The following is a 13,114-nucleotide window of genomic DNA, read 5'->3' as shown; positions in this document are numbered from 1 at the left end:
GAAACAGATGAAATTAATTTTAATAATATATTTTATTGAACCCAGTATACTCAAAATAGTATCATTTCAATGTGTAAGCAATATTTTAAAAAACCGAAGCCTCTTAGTCTTTTACATGGGGTGTGTATTTTACACCTCGAGCACATCTCACTTTGGATTAGCCACGTCCCAGTCTCAAGGGCTCGGTGGCCAACACGTGGCCAGTGGCTACTGTATTGGACAACCCGGGCTCAGAGGACCCATGCCTAGAGGGAATCCCAAGGAAAACCTGAAACATCACCAAGAAGGTACAGGGAAAATAATGGAAAAGAATCAAAGGCGCATTTAGGTTAATTTAAAGGCCAACAGCTTAGAAGAGAGCCTGTCCAGGAAACGTGTTAAATGACAATGACTTAAATTAAGATGAAAAACTCTTCCTTGTAGCTGCATTTCTCCTAATCCCGCAGGCAGAGATCAGGTGGGGCGCTTGTGGTAGAGGCCAGGAGGTGGTGTAGCCTTGTGTTTATTTGCTGCTCTGGCTTCTAGTTTCATCTTACGTTAGGTGCTTCTGGGTGTCTACAGGTTGAGGCTATGAAGTATTGGGCGATTTTTTTGTTTGTTTTAATCTGCAAATCATGTATAGTAACAACAACTACTTCTCCAACTCTTTGGCAACAGATAAGTTTAACTTCCCATCTCATCCCAATTTTCTGGTTCCCAAACTTTTCACTGTCTGCATGCTGGCATTCTCTTCACTCCCCCTCCCGACTCCCCCCCTCCCTTTGTCTCATCTTTGGGCCAGGTTCCCCCAGACAGAAAAAGTGACAAACCTGAAGTATTCGGTCCCCTCCTGACCTGCTCTGATTCGTCCTCCCCACTCATGACTCTGTAAAAACGTTGTATGATCCACCATATTAATCAGGGTGGTTCTTTATCAGTGCTGCATGATTGCACCAGGAACCGTGATCCTAAGTCAGAAGACCTTCTCTAAACCTTTCTGCGAGGGCTCTGGATATGGTTGTGTAGGAGGAAGATGGCAGTGGAATTAGACACTGAGTCTTTGCGGAGAATGTCCCACCTACCTCGAAACTCATCCAAAGGCTATTTGCTTTTCCCTCTCAAGTACTTTGCTTGTTCCACGGTCTGTTAACAATTTAAGAGCCAAATCCTCCTCTAGGGTTACTGAACGGGTATCTCCTTTTGTTATGAAAGAAGGTGTATAATTATTCTGCCCGGGTTCGGACACCCGATCCAAGCCAGCAGATCTCCGGAGGATGCTCCTTAAGCGCTCCCTTCCCCAGTTACTTTCTCCGGCAGGCAGTGCCACGAAACTAAACCTGCTATCGGATTGCCCCTCTTGGAAACCAGCAAACATCTGCCCGGCTCAGAGGAGCCTACGTAAACATGCACAGCTTAACTCTGTCATCTTGTGACTCGTGCGTAGATCCAGGCAACTGAGTTGGGACCACATGCTTTCGATAATTTTTTTGGCAAGTGAGCACTTCCTGAAGCCAGGATTTCTCATTATCCTTTCCCTTCCTTAGCTGTTGAGAAAAATAAGTACATATTTTGTTGATTGCACTTTTTGAAAGTCACTTGTCTGTTTTTTGGTGTCTAAAACAACTTTTATAGCCAAGAGTGTTGGTTTTGCGTTACTTTCCCTCCTGTGGGTGAAGTGACTTTCCTTCTACGGTGGGAGCAGAAAGGTGGGCAGGGAAAAATGACCCACAGAGGAAGAGGGAGAGTGGGTTAGGGCAAGGTGCCCCCATGCTCCTGTCCGGGGCTCCTGTGACTCCCTCCTCCCAGTTCAGGTTGCTCTCAGGAGCTGATAAAAGTCATTTATAGCTTAGGTGTTTTTTGGTTTTTGTTTTGTTTTGTTTTAGATAAAATACACGGATCATAAAATTCAATTCTTTAAAGTGCTTTTTAATTTTTATTTCATTTTTAAAAAATATTTCTTTGAAAGATTTTATTTATTTGAGAGAGAGAGAGTGAGAGATCATGAGCAGGGGAGAAGGGTAGAGGGAGAAGCAGACTCTGCATGAGCAGGGAGCCCAATGTGGGACTCGATCCCAGGACCCTGGGATCATGACCAGAGCTGAAGGCAGACGCCCAACCTACTGAGCCATCCAGGCCCCCTAACGTGCTTTTGCAGTATATTCCAAGATCTTACTTACCATCATCACCCCTACGTAGTTCCAGAATATTTTCATCACCCCAGAAAGAAACTCTGTACCCATTAGCTGTCACTCTTCTTGCTGCTGTGAACATTTCTTTTTGTACAGGTTGCTGTGTGGACATGTTTTCATTTCTCTTGGTTATATACTTCGGGGTGGAATTTCTAGGTCATATGTTAACGCCATGTTGAACTTTTTGAGGAACTATTCTCCAAAGAAAGAGATGCTCCATTTTCGCCAACAACGCAGGAGAGCGCCAGTTTCTCCAGGTCCTCGCAAACACTGGGTATGGTCTGTCTTTGGGTTATGGGCGTCCTCATGGGTTGGGAAGTCGTATCTCCTGGTTGTCATTTGCATTTCCATAGTAATTGATGATGTTGAATGTCTTTCTGTGTTTATTTCATTGCATATCTTCTTGGGAAAAATGTCTCTTCAAATCTGTTGCTCATTTCTCAGTTGGGTTATTTGTCTGCTCACTGTTGAGTGGTTAAGAGTTATTTGTGTATTCTGGATACTAAAGATTTGCAAATACTTTTTCCCATTCCGTGAATTATCTTTTCCCTTTCTTGACGCCAGCCTTTGAAGCACAAACGTTTTTAATTTTGAGGTAGCCTGAATTATCCGTATTTTATTTGGTTGCCTGTGTTTAGGATATTTTTAAGCTACAACACCTCCTTCAGTGTACTGATTTTATTTATTTATTTGTTTTAAAAAATTATTTATTTATTTATTTGACAGAGAGAGACACAGCTGGAGAGGGAACACAAGCAGGGGGAGTGGGAGAGGGAGAAGCAGGCTTCCCGCCGAGCAGGGAGCCCGATGCGGGGCTTGATCCCAGGACCCTGAGATCATGACCTGAGCCGAAGGCAGACACTTAACCATCTGAGCCACCCAGGCGCCCTGCATATCACTTTTGACTCGCTGGAAACTTTTTTTTTTTTAAGATTTATTTATTTATTTATTCACGAGAGACAGAGAGAGGCAGAGGGAGAAGCAGGCTCCCAAGGAGCAGGGAGCCTGATGCGGGACTCGATCCCAGGACCCTGGGATCATGACCTGAGCCGAAGGCAGACGCTTAACGGCTGAGCCACCCAGGCGCCCGACTCGCTGGAAACTTAACTACTAACAGCCTCCTGTTGATCGGAAGCCTTACTGATATCATAAACGGTCAATCAACACATATTTTGTATCTTGTATGTATTATAGACTGTATTCTTACAATAAATAAGCTAGAGAAAAGTAGACATTAGGAAAATCACAAGGCAGAGAAAATTTATAGTACTGCACTGCATTTATTTATTTATTTGAGAGGGAGAGCGCACACGCACAAGGGGGGTAGGGGCAGAGGGAGAAGTTAACTCCCCGCTGAGCAGGAAGTCGGACGTGGGGCTCCATCCCAGGAGCCAAAGGCAGATGCTTAACAGACTGAGCCGCCCAGGTGCCCCAAATATGTGTTTACTCTTAACAGTCTCCTGATTATTTTAAACACACACACACAGGGGCACCTGGGTAGCTCAGGCAGCTAAGCGGCTGCCTTCAGCTCAGATTGTGATCCCGGGGTCCTGGGATCGAGCCCCGCATTGAGCACCCTGCTCAGCGGGAAGCCTGTTTCTCCCTCTCCCTCTGCTGCTCCCCCTGCTTGTATGCTCGCTCTCTCTGTCAAATAAATAAATAAAATCTTTTATTTATTTATTTATTTTTTAAGATTTTATTTATCTGAGAGAGAGAATGAGAGACAGAGAGCATGAGAGGGAGGAGGGTCAGATGGAGAAGCAGACTCCCTGCCGAGCAGGGAGCCCGATGCAGGACTCGATCCTGGGACTTCAGGATCATGACCTGAGCCAAAGGCAGTCGCTTAACCAACTGAGCCACCCAGGCGCCCGATAAATAAAATCTTAAAAAAAAATAAAATGCTCCCCACTATTAAAAATAAACAGACTCCATAATTTAAAAAAATAAACACACACACAGAACGCTTTTAAGTCAGATGGCAACACTTTCAAAATTTAAGCCACTTGCACCTATTAGAGAACTAACACAAACATTACAGATCACAATTAGAACAGGTCGTTCCCAGGGGACCAATGTGATAGGTCTGTGCTGGGGAGACAAGAGCTGGGTAAGCTAACGGCAATCTTGAGCGAACACGGTGATCAGGGTGGCAGGGCCCGGTGGGTACCAGGCACTCAGTAAGTGGTTACCGAAGCCATGACCTCCGGGACCGAAACAATTATTCCCTTGGTTAACATAGTGAAAAGGGGACCAGCCCTGAAATGGGGAAGCCAGGGTTCTAAGCTCGATTGTATGACCCTGGCTGGGATGTATGCTCTCCCCCCTCACACCCCTCATCAATAATGGTGTATGGGTGTAGACCCCTAACTTTGGACTCATGGATTGCCGGCCAAATGTGATCCATGGAACCTGGAGATTCGTTCTTGCTCCCTCTCTCTGGATCTGTCTGTGTCTCTCGATGTATTTTTTTTAAAGATTTTATTTTATTTTATTTTATTTTATTTTATTTTAAAGATTGTATTAATTTATTCGACAGAGAGAGACACAGTGAGAGAGGGAACACAAGCAGGGGGGAGTGGGAGAGGGAGAAGCAGGCTCCCCACAGAGCAGGGAGCCCGATGTGGGGCTCGATTCCAGGACCCTGGGATCATGACCTGAGCCGAAGGCAGACGCTTAACAACTGAGCCACCCAGGCACCCCTAAAGATTTTAAGTAATCTCTACACCCAGTGTGGGGCTCACACTCATGACTGAGATCAAGAGTCGCATGCTCCACTGACTCAGCCAGCCAGGTGCCCCTCTCTGTGTATTTTAATGCAAGTAAAATTCATGTAACAAAGCTAACCATTTTAAAGTAAACAATTCAGTGGCATGCAGTACATTCTCAGTGTTGTACAAACACTACCTCTGTCTAATTCCAAAACATTTTCACCACCTTGAAAAGAAACTCCACACCCATTAAGCAGTCACTCCCCACTCCCCGTCCCCCCCCCCCACCCCCCGCCGCCCGCCCCATCTGCCAGACCTCTCTGCGGAGTCCCCTATTCTGAACATTTCCTATAAATGGTTATACAGTATGTGACCTTTTCTCTTCACTTGGTATAATGTTTTGAGGTTCATCCATGTGGTAGGATATATCAGTTCTCCATTCCTTTTCTTGGCTGAATAATATTCTGTTGAGTTGCCCAGCTAATATTTTTTAAGCAAAATTAATTCCTTACTATCCGGAAGCAGATAGACCAACGGTCTCTCCCAGCCCTTTGCCGTGTTATGTAACCACAGCCCGCCGGGCAGAATGTTGCACTAACTGGATTGGACCTCTTAGTCACTGTAGTCAAAGCCGGCTCTAATTAATCAGATAATGTGAGCCATTCCAGTTTAATTCCACTCGAATAACATCATGACATCTGGGCACTATCAGGGATTATTGGCAGAAGAAAATAGATAACTATGATTAAAGCCTCTGAATGGATTTGATTCCTTTTTTTTAAAGAGTTTATTTATTTATTTGAGAGAGAGAGAATGAGAGAGAGCATAAGAGGGGGGAGGGGCAGAGGGAGAGGGAGAAGCAGGCTCCCTGCTGAGCGGGGAGCCCAACCCGGGACTCGATCCCAGGACCCTGAGATCATGACCTGAGCTGAAGGCAGATGCTTAACTGACTGAGCCACCCGGGTGCCCCTCTTCTTCAGTGTCTTTTATTCTTTCTCAGATATAGTGGGAGAAACCAAGGGGCCCTCACTAAGAAGGGAAGGAGCAGAGCCGATTTTTTTAAAGCAGTGGCTACCACATGAATAAAGTGGGTAGGGAAGAAAGTTGCGATTTAGAACTGCACGAGGTGGTCAAGTTGAGTCCTTGGGAGGTGGGATCAGAGAAGGAAAAGGATGAACCTTTCAAAGCCATAGTTTACTCAACCGAAAAATGCGAATGATAATCAAAAAGCGCTTCCCACTTATAAGTGAAATCAAAGGCTATTTGTCTTTCTTTGGCTTATTTCATGGAGGATGATACCCTGTAGGTCCATCCATGTTGTTGCAAATGGCAAGATTTTGTTCTTTTTTATGGCTGAGTGATACTCCATTATATATATATATGTATGTATATATATATATATATATATATATATATATATGTATGTATATATATATATATATACCACATCTTCTTTATCCATTCATTTCTTGATGGACACTTGGGTTGCTTCCATGTCTTGGCTATTGTAAATAATGCCATAGTAAACCAAGGAGTGCATATATCTTCCTTTCTTTTCGTTTCTTTTTTTTAAGATTTTATTTATTTGTCAGAGAGAGAGAGAGAGAGCATGAACAGGAGGAGCAGAGGGAGAGGGAGAAGCAGGCTCCCCACTGAGCAAGGAGCCTGATGCAGGACTCGATCCCAGGACCCTGGGATCATGACCTGAGCCGAAGGCAGACGCTTAACCGACTGAGCCACCCAGGCACCCTGCATATATCTTTCTGAATTAGTGTTTTCATTTTCTTGAAGTAGACGCCCATCAATGAAATTACTGGATAGGATGGTACTTCTATTTTTAGGATTTTATTCCCTTAATGCTCCCTTTATTTATTTATTTATTTATTTATTTATTTATTTATTTAGTAAACTCTACCCCCAATGTGGGGCTTGAATTCACAAGCCCAAGATCAAGAGTCCCATGCGCTACCGACTGAGCCAGCTAGGTGCCCGAGCTATCTTTCATTTTTTGAGGAAATTTCCTACTGTTGCTCATCATGGTGGCTGCACCAGTTTACATTCTCACCAACAGTGCACAAGGGCTCCCTTGTCTCGACATCCTCTCCGACACTTGTTATTTCTTGTCTTTTTTTTTTTTTAAAGATTTTATTTATTTATTCATGACAGACAGAGAGAGAGAGAGAGAGAGGCAGAGGGAGAAGCAGGCTCCCAAGGAGCAGGGAGCCCGATGCGGGGCTTGATCCCAGGACTCTGGGATCATGACCTGAGCCAAAGGCAGACGCTTAACCATCTGAGCCACCCAGGCGCCCTATTTCTTGTCTTTTTGATACTAACCATGCGGATGGTCGGCATACTATTGTGGTGAGCATTTTATCATGTGTTTAATTGTTGGGCCACTAGGTTGTACACTTGAAACTAATTTAATATTACATGTTAATTATACTTCAATTAAAAAAAAACCACTTCCCACTGTGAGGTATCATAGAAATTGTCAGCATTGGTTGCACATTCTGGTGATGCCATTGAAGGTCAGGATGTGCCACTCCAAAAAAAATGCTACCTTGGCGCAAGGATTATTTTGAGCTGAAGGCAATTGAGGATCAACAGATGCAGGAAGAGTTCTCTGGCCTCCCCTTATCTGCCTAGAGGCAGGGCATCAATTTCCTTTTGTGACAGTGTCCTCTCTTGTACCAGGAAAAGCAGAGCAACTTATCACTGGAGACAGAATCAGCACTGAGATGAGTCTGCGTAAACAGATGTTACTAAAATAACTCTTACCTTCCATTTGTTCCCCCATATATATCCTAGTCACTTCCCTATAATTTTTCATCCCTTGAAGCCCAAACCCCTTTTCTTTGTTAAAATGGTATATAATGGGGCACCTGGGTGGCTCAGTCAGTTAATTGTCTGCCTTCGGCTCTAGTCATGATCCCAGGGTGCTGGGATCGAGCCCCACATTGCATCGGGCTCCCTGCTCAGCGGGGAGCCTGCTTCTCCCTCTCCCACTGCTGCTCCCCCTGCTTGTGCTCTCTTGCTCTTTCTGTCAAATAAACAAATAAAATCTTTAAAAATAAATAAATAAAAAATGAAATGGTATCTAAGCCCCCAAGTCTAACTACCCCTTTGAGTTTCACTTCTTTCTGTGAATATTAATAAACATTGTGTGCCTTTTCTCCTGTTAGTATGTCCTTTGTTAGTTTAATTTGCAGGCCCTTGTCAATAGAACTTAAGAGTGTTTTTTCCCTCATACCATGCACCCTACAACATGTGTGGATGACCCTGAGGGGTTCTCTGCCTTTTGCCACTGGAGGTGAGGGTGCCTCCTCACAGCTTGATTCCATGCCTCAGCATTGTAGGAATTTGCCAAAGCTATTTTTGTGATGGCTGTCTGTTAGAACGGTTTAGTAAATACCTGTTGGCTGATTGGCTGAGGACATGTTAACAGGAATTAGCAGAGAACAGCTTTCTTCTAAGGAGTTGTAGTCAGACTCAGAATGGAAAATGGAGTAGAAATAGTCAGATGGTAAGGTGGGGCTTGGAAGAAGAATTGAAAACGTGTTTCCTGAGAAGTTTGCTGAAAATTGTCAGAGGTACAAAGTGATAATGTTGTTGGTTTCTTTCATTTTGCATAAGAAAAAAGGACGCTCACCAAAGGTAAAAGGGAACTGTTGGCTGATTTGAAAAGAATTGACCACCCAGTCATCTAGAAAGGATGTTTCTCATCGGAAAAATATTCCAAGGCAGGAATTTTGTTTAGAGAATGTAGATTACAAAGTCTCTTGACTGTAATCCCCAAAGACATGTTGGTAAAATTTAGTTTCCTAGAATAAGTGTGTTATTAAGCCTCTGGAGAAAGACAATACATGACACATCTTTAAAAAAAAAATATTTGGGTATCGTATGGAGAAGATGAATCACTATGTTGTTCACCCGAAACGAATGTAACATCGTGTCAACTCCACTCAAATAAGAAAATTTTAAAGAAATATTTAGGGATCACAAGGGGAGCCTCTGATTCAATTTTTCATTGTGCCACACCAGGCAGGACAAGAAACAAACTGCTTTTAAGTCTTAAATGAGAAATAACGTGGTTACAAAACGTTGCTGGTTTAGTGTGATTCACAAGCCATTGCAATGCCAGCCAAGGGAAGTAGGAGCCAAACCCGGGCTGTGGACCGAGGACCGGACAGCCCCACCCGGCAGGGGGATGGTGGAAACATCCTTCCACGTCTGAGAGCAGAGCGAGGTGAGCCTGTTACTGGAGAGCCCGAAGCGGACCAGTCTGGCTGTGCAGGCTTCAGGAGGTCCTTCGGCCAGGTGGTGAGATACCATCTCTGAGATGGGGCCGGTTGCCCCGGGTCAGACTAGAAGAGGCTGGGGTAGGGGTCTCCCCACCCACCGCCACCCCCGGCTGGCTCACATCACGGAGACCACAGTGCAGAGGAAAGCAAAGAGGGGAAAAAAAGAACCCTGGATCGGGAGTATACACACACGCAAATAGGAAAAGTCTGGTCAGCTGAAAAGGAAGGAGAAAAAAGGGGAAAAGAAAAATGCAGCGTGGCTAGCCCTTGTGGTCAGAAGCGAGAATCCGTGAAAACTGGTCGTTCTTACTCTCTGTGGGCAGAAGTTTCAGCCGGGCCAAGGGCAGATAAAGGAATCCAAGGCCGATTGCCAAAGACCGGAGGTAAAAGACTCCCGAGGAGTTCAGAAGTTCAGGAAAATAAAAGAGGATTATCGCTGAAGGGTTCTGTGAACCAGAGATTAGGTGAAATGACAGGAAGCCCTGGGAGTGGCCAGGGGGCGGGGGTGGGGGGAGAAGGACAGGCACTGAGCGCCAGCCCCGAAGGCGATGTGTGCAGGGCGGGGGGGGGAGTCGGTGCTGGAAGGCGGGCAACCTCAGGTAAGCCGATTGAGGTGGGCTAGCCTTGCTTTTCAAAGCGCTTCATCAACCGAATGAGCTCCTAAAAAAACAGATGGGGCCGGAGAGGACAGTGGAGGACTGTTTCCAGGCAGGCTCCGTTTTCCCGGTCTTGGAGAGAAAATTCCTTCTGCCATGGCCTTTCTTTTTTTGTGTGTTCAAAACGTGTCAGTGCTATATGTGTACGTGCATACATGTATACGCTGTACGTATATACATATGCACCCGTACATAAATGCGCACACACACGCGCGCGCACACACACACACTCCCGTTTTACATAAAACCATGCCTGATTAGAGAAGGCGTTCAGAGAGCTGCATGAACAAAGGAAGACAGAGAAGCAGGACTGCGCTCGGGGCAGCCCCCCCTTGGGGGACCCCCCACCCCCCTCCACGGAGTCTAGGCGGTAGGAGATAATGAAAAATATGGAGAGGTAGTTAAGTGGAGTGTAGGCAGGGCAAATCAGAGAGCTGAGTTACTGCACAGAACAGGAGACAAATCAACAGGAAAATATTGACAGCAAAGGAAGAAAGACGGAAATCTATGTAGATGATGGGTGTGAAAGATCAAATGGAGACCAACACACACGAAAGAATGAAATCTGAAGCAGAAGGCAAGGCAGGTCCTAATCAAAACCTGAAGCAGGAAGGCCCATTGAGGAGAGTGGAGGGAGTCACAATGTGGATAAAAATTAAGATAAAGAAAGACTGATGAAAAGAATTTTGTAAAGATACAATTTTTAGTATGCTCAAGTTTCGAGGCTTTCTTAAGAGGAAACAGATGGGACAGAATATTTAGATTTTAAAGGCCGAAATTAGAGCTTGAAAGGTAAGAAAGAAGATAAAGAATGTGTTGTTGTTGTTGTTCAGCTAGACTTACTGTTGATTTAAAAAATAATAATTTTCAATATTTGGTCATAGGGTTTTGATGCATTCTTAGAAATTTGAAATGACAGCCAAAAAATAATTCAGAGATAATTTTTTAAAAAAGACTTTATTTATCTACGAGAGAGAGAGAGCACGCGCACAAGCAGGGGGAGGGGCAGAGGCAGAGGGAGAAGCAGGCTCACCAGGCAGAGCAGGGAGCCTGATGTGGGGCTCGATCCCAGGACCCTGGGATCATGACCTGAGACGAAGGCAGATGCTTAACCGACTGAGCCACCCAGGTGCCCCCAGAGATCATTTTTTTCAAAACACAATCTATTTGCTCTATTTCTTTCAATCTCTCTGGGTGCATACACACACACACACATTCAGATATTCTTTTTCTGAAACATTTGCAGACATCATGATACTTCAGTATGTATTTCCTGTGAGTAACAACATTCCCCTACGTGCCCACAAAACCACCATCCTACCTAAGAAAACCAGTAATAAGTCCACAGTATCTAATGAGCCGTCCTACCAGCAATGCCAAGAATCGTTTTAGCTGTTTGTTTTTAAACAAGAATCCAATCAAGGTCACCATCGCATGTGCTTATTTTGTCTCTTGGGAGTCTGTACACTTTCTAGCCCAACCTCATCATTTGGAGCATGACAAAAATTCTGTCGGGACAAGGTGACTTTGGCTCAAGGCCATTGCTCTGAGCACCTGCTCCATTTTACCTAGGCGAGATTTTATGGTTAAGATAGCTTTAAGTTTTAAAATAACTTAAAAATGATCAGTATCAAAACTGTCATCATAGCACAAGAATTACCACCGCTCCAAGCAGTACTGAGCCCTCTCCGTGTGTCAGATGGTACCCGGGACATCTGCATGCCGGAGCTCAGTTAAGGCTTCCGCACACCCTGGGCTGCCGGCATGGAGAGCCCTCTAAGGTCCCCGTTGGTCTCCTTCGCACAGGAGAGACTCCCGAGGGCTGGCGGCTGGCGGAGGACCTGGATGGCCCTTCTCGGAGCCTTTTTACCACTCTCCTGGCCCGACACCTCACAGCGCCAACGCATAATGCCGCTTCTGAGTGTATTTCAAGACGTTATCTGTAAAGTGCATGCGACCCTGGAGAAAAATGGCAAGACGAGGTAAAATCTTCAGTCTTTGCCGCTTCGCCCCAAGCAGACTAAAGGGAGCCGTAGGCCACGTTTTGGCAATGAAGGGAGACTGTAGAACACTTCTTAACACTAAGAGGAAGGACAGATTATGCAAATAAGAAGTGCTCTTTGTGTTGACAAGTGAACCTCTGTTCAGAGGCGAATTAATAGAAGTGGATCTTTCTCTTTCTGCTTTTTTTTTTTTTTTCCCTTGTAAATGAAATGAAGATGCCAGGAGGTTTAGGGTAGATATTATGCTTTATTCGCCTTTCCATTCCCAGGATTTAGTGCATCATCCAGAATATACGTAGGTATTCAGATAATACGTTGTTTCAGCAAATAGTTCCTGAACACAGTCTGTGTGGCTGGTGCTGTGCGGGCCCCTGCCCGGAGGTAAGAAACAGACACACAGGCTACTTCCAGGCTGTTCAGTACACAGGACGGACAATGGGGCAAGTGCCTGGTGTCCTGGGCACCAAGGGGGATCACCTGATACAGGTTAGGGAGGGACAGGAAAGGCGTCCAGGAAGAAGTGTCATTTCAGTGGAGACTGAGGGTAGAGTAGCAATTCAAGTTTGCTGAGCTGAATGGGTGGATGTTCTTTTAAGGAGCTTAAAGCCACAGGGCAAAGTAAACCATCCACACAGACCTTTCTTGTTTGAATTGGCAAATGATATCTACAGTCCATGAGCTGCAAGAAACAGGTGACAGGGGTAGCCTGTGTGTAGGAAACCAAGTCACCAGGGCAGGAAGGTACACCCTTTGGCACCTCTTGAATTATTTACTGATTTTTTTGAGTTACTAAAAGTGAATGTATGTTCTTTTTTTTTTTTTAAGATTTTCTTTATTTATTTGTCAGAGAGAGGGAGAGCACAAGCAGGGGGAGTGACAGGCAGAGGGAGAAGCAGGCTCCCCGCCGAGCAGGGCGCCCAATGCGGGGCTCGATCCCAGGACCCTGGGATCGTGACCTGAGCTGAAGGCAGATGATTAACCGACTGAGCCACCCAGGCACCGCATGAATGTATGTTCTCGATGTAAGGTCACTGCAGGGAACAGACAGGGAAGGACGTAAACATATCCTCCTTCAGTTTAGTAAAACTTGAGGATGCCGTGGCATTCACAGTAGTCTGAGGGAAGGAGCCATGCTTTCAAATCTGCAACCACTCTGTGGGCTTCTTCAGGGTCCAAAGATGGAAGACCGTGTCGGTGAAGCTGTTGGAGGGAAAGAATGAAAGTGAATGGGTTCATTAAAGAGTAGTTTTGATGAGGAAGTTTTTTTGTTTTTTTTGT

General features: G+C 45.1%; 1 long non-coding RNA gene across 5 annotated transcripts in view; it reads left to right on the top strand.

The window, feature by feature from the left end:
* LOC123841923 (uncharacterized) overlaps window positions 1-13,114 on the top strand; it is a 74,973-nt gene that overhangs the window by 19,366 nt on the left and 42,493 nt on the right. Inside the window, exon 1 of one of the 5 annotated variants that reach the window (XR_010411707.1) lies at window positions 2,051-2,442. The exons of 1 other annotated variant lie outside the window; for it this stretch is intronic. This is a non-coding gene — a long non-coding RNA (uncharacterized LOC123841923). Of the gene's footprint in view, window positions 1-2,050; window positions 2,443-8,639; window positions 9,561-11,208; window positions 11,816-13,114 lie in introns of those variants that run through there. 3 more of the 5 variants (XR_006790327.3, XR_010411706.1, XR_010411709.1) reach the window with 3 other exon arrangements.

This window comes from Mirounga angustirostris, unplaced genomic scaffold, assembly GCF_029215605.1.
Source record: "Mirounga angustirostris isolate CCGP_5_RB_7025 unplaced genomic scaffold, mMirAng1.0.hap1 SCAF_5, whole genome shotgun sequence".
Classification (NCBI taxonomy): Eukaryota; Metazoa; Chordata; class Mammalia; order Carnivora; family Phocidae; genus Mirounga; species Mirounga angustirostris.
Note: the sequence above shows the minus strand (reverse complement) of the source record. Positions and strands in the feature narration are given on the sequence as shown.